The sequence below is a fragment of the Lathyrus oleraceus genome, chromosome 3 (assembly GCF_024323335.1).
Source record: "Lathyrus oleraceus cultivar Zhongwan6 chromosome 3, CAAS_Psat_ZW6_1.0, whole genome shotgun sequence".
NCBI lineage: Eukaryota > Viridiplantae > Streptophyta > Magnoliopsida > Fabales > Fabaceae > Lathyrus > Lathyrus oleraceus.
In genome coordinates, this window is record NC_066581.1 from 173346005 (window position 1) to 173351906 (window position 5902).

The 5902-nt window shown below is 36.1% G+C and overlaps 1 non-coding gene across 1 annotated transcript; it reads right to left on the reverse strand.

Moving 5' to 3' along the window:
* Positions 1-4419: 4419 nt before the first annotated feature.
* LOC127133658 (small nucleolar RNA R71) lies at positions 4420-4526 on the reverse strand. The gene has a single exon (XR_007807610.1). It is a non-coding gene; the product is annotated as a small nucleolar RNA R71 (small nucleolar RNA).
* Between the last annotated feature and the right edge of the window lie 1376 nt (positions 4527-5902).

Below are 5902 nucleotides of genomic sequence, written 5' to 3' on the forward strand. Positions count from 1 at the left end.
ATTATGACCATTGAATAACATTAATTGTATTCATCTCCCTTGTCTCATTTCAGGTTGTGGGAACCACTCTAAAAAGAGCTCACTTTAAAGCAAAAAGACATATTGAAATCATACGAAGAAGTCACCTTTTATACCTCTTTCTGACCAATTTCAATATATATATATATATATATATATATATATATATATATATGTATATATATATATATATATATATATATATATATATATATATATATATATATATATATATATATTCTCTTTCTCACTCCCATGTATTTAATACAATCATTGATTTATATTTCATTGAGTTTTGGTGGAAAATAAGTCGTGTTATATAAAACTTCTCATAATAGTAATACAATTAGTTTAGGGTTAAATATATTTTACCCCTGCAATGTGAGCGAGTTTTGGTTTACATCCTCACCCCCCGTAATTTTTTTATTCCCCTTGTAATATAAAGATTCCTTTGTTTTGGTCCCTTAGTTGACAAGTAAGACAAGGAATCTTCATTTTTGCTCATGTGGACATATACGTGGCTTTTTATTTAACGTTTTCTGTAATTAGTTCATACTGTGTTTTACCCCATAAAAATTTAGGATTTCCACAATTTTCCCCAATTCCATTAGTCCATTCTATTGGTTCCCCAATTCCATCATGTGAGTGTCCTTCCTATTAGAATTATTTTGTATGATGTCAAAAATAGGGTACTTTAGCGTTTATATATATTGGACGGTATCGTCTGAGTCTTAATGTGCATCTTAGCATTAGGAAGCATAACAAAATTTTAGAAATAGTTTAGAAAAGGTTTCATGCATTAAAAACTGGTTTTTATATGAAAAACGAGTTTATGTGTCGACACATACATGCTATGAGTCGACACATAAAAGAAAATTTTTCCTATGTATCGACACATACGAGTTACATGTCAACACATCTAAGTAATTTTTAAAGCATCTAGCTTATGTTTGATGTGCCGACACATGACTTACATAGGTCGGCACATGCATTAAAAATCTTGAAAATTTGCATTATTTTCTAAACTTTTTGCATTCCTTTTGCTTCATATTTGCGCGCGCGCACACACATATTCACATGCACACACCGATATTTGAGAGAGAGACATACGCACATGCACGCGCACGCACACAAAAATACACACACACACACACAAACACAAACACACACACACACACACACACACACACACACACACACACACATATATATATATATATATATATATATATATATATATTTCATATATGTATCATTTCTTTTAGTGATTTTGAAAAAATCATAAACGTAACCGGGATTTCAAAGAGTGCTCATCATCTTCAATCTACATTTTATGCATACCCACAAATAAATTACACATAATTATTCTTTGTTTGGTGTCATCTAGAATCAGTGTTGATAATGGGGGTTTCTTGGAAAGGAGTAACGTGAGACAGTGGATCATATTGGTAAATATTGGGTTATAATAATTCGCAATTTGGATTCGATCGAGTGAAAGCTTTGAAGAACAGAGGGTTCTTATAAATAGTAGCGTGATACGGTGGATTAAATTGGTATTGTTAGGTGACTTGATCAAGCTCAGATCAAGGGAAAAAGTGTTAGAATCAACATCAAACATAAGGTTTATAGGGTTGGATTGCTACATGTCCCTTGTATTCTACTTTCGCAATGTAAGGTTAATTTTATCATCTCAATTCGAGTTCGAATCAAGGGCAGACGTATCCGTAGCGAGACCGATTGAGGAAATGCCTAAATAAATCCTTGTGTACTCTCCCTCTCTCTCTCTCTCTCTCTTTTACTTCTCATATGCAAATTGTTGAATTCATCGATTGTGCGATCAATAAGTTTGGCTAAACTTTTTGATAATCTTTTGAAAGAGGTTTTGTTGACCTGATCACAATCTATTAGATTATGGTTGGATTTGCAAATCAACAAAACCATACAAAATTATAAACGAAATCAATTGCACACAAGGTGTTCGATAGTTTGACTCAATATCATTTTTGTGTATTTTATCCTTGGGAATAGTCTATACTATTATAGTAGTATTCAAGTGATTGTGATTAATATTATTTTGATTAATTTATTCTCATTATCATAACTTGGTTCTACATACGCATATCCGAGCTTTTTGATAGCGGTTTGTGATAACGCGAAAATACATCGTATATTTGCTTTGATTTACATTCAAAAATCGTATCATTCTCATTTATATTCCGATTATTCCGCAAGTGTTCGATTTATTTTTGCAGGTATTTCAATTCACATGCTTAAATGAGCAAAGTATAGAAAAGGAAGGAAAAGAAGAAGAAACAGAAGAGAAACAGCAGAAAAACCAGAAAGGATGAATTCTGTGCAGGTGACGACCGTCACAAGCCTCGTCACGACCCTCACACCCTGGTTGTGAAGAACGTCACAGGCCCACCACGAACGTCACAAGGCCAAAAGCAGCGTAAGAAGTGATCCACACGCCCCATATTTTTCGCTCCACAACCCACTTTCCCGTGAATCTCTCACTTAACCAAGTCACCCTTATTTCTCTCAACTATGAAGACCAATTGGATACTATAAAAGGATGTAAGTTGGAAACCTACGAGGACGCTTGATTTTCCTCCCTGAAGCCAACTTTCAAGATCTTTCTCTACATTTATTTTCCACAGCAATTCTGTTTTCAATTATTTTTCTTCAGCAACATTGTTTTCTTTTACCGCAATTTGTTTACCGTTCCGTTCAGAGTTTTGATTTTTCCCTTCCCTTTCCGTTTTTCATTTCGCCAAAAGTAGTAGTTTCCTACACTGGGGGACTACTGTAATTTATTTAATTTAGTTTAAGAAATTGTTTCGAAGAAGCAGAATCCTACCGACCTGTGGAGGACTGCTCAAGTACTTCAAGATTCGACATATTCGATTAATCAAAGTTCCAGGTTTTTATTTAATTATTATTATTATTGCTTTATTATTAAATAATCATGTTTGCCTTATTGTTAAGTTGTTTATGTTCATATGTGTTTGCATTAATTAACATGTCCGGATAAACTACCGGTATCGGTATGTAAACAATTTAATCAGACGGGATTTAATAATAATCGGTGTAAACTTCTTTTCTCAAATAATATTTTTGGCTGTGGTTTTTAATTTAAATTTAATTAACTTTGTCACGAGAGTGAGAAGCTATTTAATACGGTTTTGCCACGAGAGTGGGAAATTAACTAAGGTTAGAACCGACAATCGCGAGAGCGTGAGGGTCGAACTGGATAGTAAAAACTAGGCATTGATTTTAAAAACAGCGAGAGCACTTTAAAAGCAATTAGAACTTATTTATTTTCAAAAAGTATTTTTAACTTGAAATGGGACAGCGAGAGCGTACATTCTAACTTAAAAGTATAGTCCGAGTCAACAATCACGAGAGTGTGAGATAAAGCCTTTTAAATGAGTATTTTCTACTAAAAGAAATTTGGTAATTAAAATATACACTGGTGACTTATCGAAACCCTGACGATTAATGCGTTGCATACTGATATCCCTCTATTAATATTCTCTTAAAAACTTAATTTCCTTTAGATTTAATTTTTGTTCAACCAAAGCTCTAAAAATCATCTCCTTAGCTAAACATAGTAACATCGATAACATTAGTTTGACCATCGGTCCCTGTGGGTTCGATATCTTTTAAAACTAAAACGACTAGACTGCGTACTTGCAGTCAAGTACCCGATAGACTATATTTTATATACAGTCACGAGACGTATCAAGTTTTTGGCGCCGTTGCCGGGAACCTGATTTAGTCAAATAGTGCGATTCTTTCGTTCCGCATTATAGACTAAGGTAAAAACTAATCTCCTTTCCCTTATTTCTCAATTGTATGCCAAGTACTCACTCACAAGGCAAAAACTTAGCACCACCAATCGCAGAATTAGAGCGTTTCTTATATTTAAGACGCCGAATACTAGAGTACCAATGAAGGTACAACATTCTCGATATCTTCTTTCCTACTACTGAACCAGTTGAAAAACCAACCATGGCTACAATAGAACCACATAATTGTCCTCTTAAGTTCTACGCTACCCCGTCCCAACAAGAACCTCATAACAACATTGCTTCTCCTGCTATCAATCGAAATGATTTCGATTTGAAACCCTCATTATTATCAGCTGTCCAACAACATCAATTTGCTGGAAATCCTACGGACGACCCTAATGAACATTTGACCAAGTTTGTGCAGTACACAGACACTATGAAGGCAAATGGGGTATCTCAAGATGCGATAAGACTACGCCTTTTTCCTTTCTCTCTAAGAGATAGAGCTTGGGCTTGGTTGTAATCCTTGCCATCCAACTCAGTTACTACATGGGAAGAACTAAAGAACGTCTTCTTAGCCCGATATTTTCCGCAAAGAAAAACTGCTATGCTGAGAGCTCAAATCAACGGATTTCGATAAAAAGATGTAGAATCTCTCTACGACGCGTGGGAGAGATACAAAGACATGATGAGGATATGTCCACATCACGGTCTCGAAGACTAGGTGATCATTCACACATTTTACAATGGGCTTCTATATAACACAAGATTGACAGTAGACGCTGCCGCAGGCGGTGCACTTATGGACAAGCCATACAATGAAGCCTATCAACTCAATGAAAACATCGCCCAAAACCATTGCCAATGGGGAGGTGAAAGAACTCCAGTAGAAAAGTCCTAAACAAAAAGTGGAATGTATGAAATCAGTAGTATTGACCATGTCCATGAAAAGGTAGATGCCCTTGTTCAAAAGTTAGACAACTTGACCATACCACCCGCAACCACCGTGGTTGCCGTATCTCCAAACTGCGAGTTATTTGGAATTCCTGGACACACTGTACCAGAATGTCAGATATTAGCAAGAGTCTCCACTTATCAAGTAAATTACGCACAAGGAAATCCTTATTCGAATACCTACAACCCAGGTTGGAAAAACCATCCCAACTTTTCGTACAAGAACAACAATGCCTTGTATGCTCCTGGCCAAGCACCCGCTGTTTCACCTGGATATCAAAAGCCAGCTACTAATGCTCCTAACAATCCTAGGAAGTCCAACCTTGAACTAATGATGGAAATCTTCATAGCTACCTAAGCTCAAACAAACAAAGACTTCTTGAACCAAAACATACATACTAGTGAGAAACTTAAACAACTAGCGAGCAAAGTAGACGCCTTAGCCACCCACAACAAAATGCTTGAAACACAGATTTCACAAGTGGCTGAACAACAAGCATCTACTACTGCTCCCGCAGGCACATTTCCGGGACACCCACAACCTAATCCAAAAGGACATGCAATGTTATATTGAGAAGTGGAAAAGAGCTAGACGGACCCGTAGATCCAAGACTCCGAAATCCTTCCATGTACCAAAAACCTAACAAAACAACAACTGAGAAGGTAAGTGAACTGAAGGAGAAGGAAGATAATACCCAAGAGGCTGAAGAGAAAGAAAAACCTTATGTGCCTCCACCACCTTATAAACCACTCATTATGTATCCTCAAAGACTCACAAATTCTAAAACTTCAGGGCAATTTAAGAAATTTGTTGAACTTCTGAAGCAACTGAATATTACAATTCCTATTACAGAAGCCATCACACAAATGCCCTCATATGCCAAGTTTCTTAAAGATATCCTATCCAATAAGAAAAAGATCTAGGATAACGAAACAGTTACACTTACTGCTGAGCGTAGCGCAATAATCCAAAATAACATGCCTCCCAAACTAAAAGACCCAGGTAGTTTCTCCATACCATGTGTCATTGGAAAGTTCGTCATAGACAAAGCTCTATGCTACTTAGAGCCAACATTAGTGTAATGCCCTTAACCATCTATAAAAGGCTCAACATGGGAGAACTAAGACCAACGAAG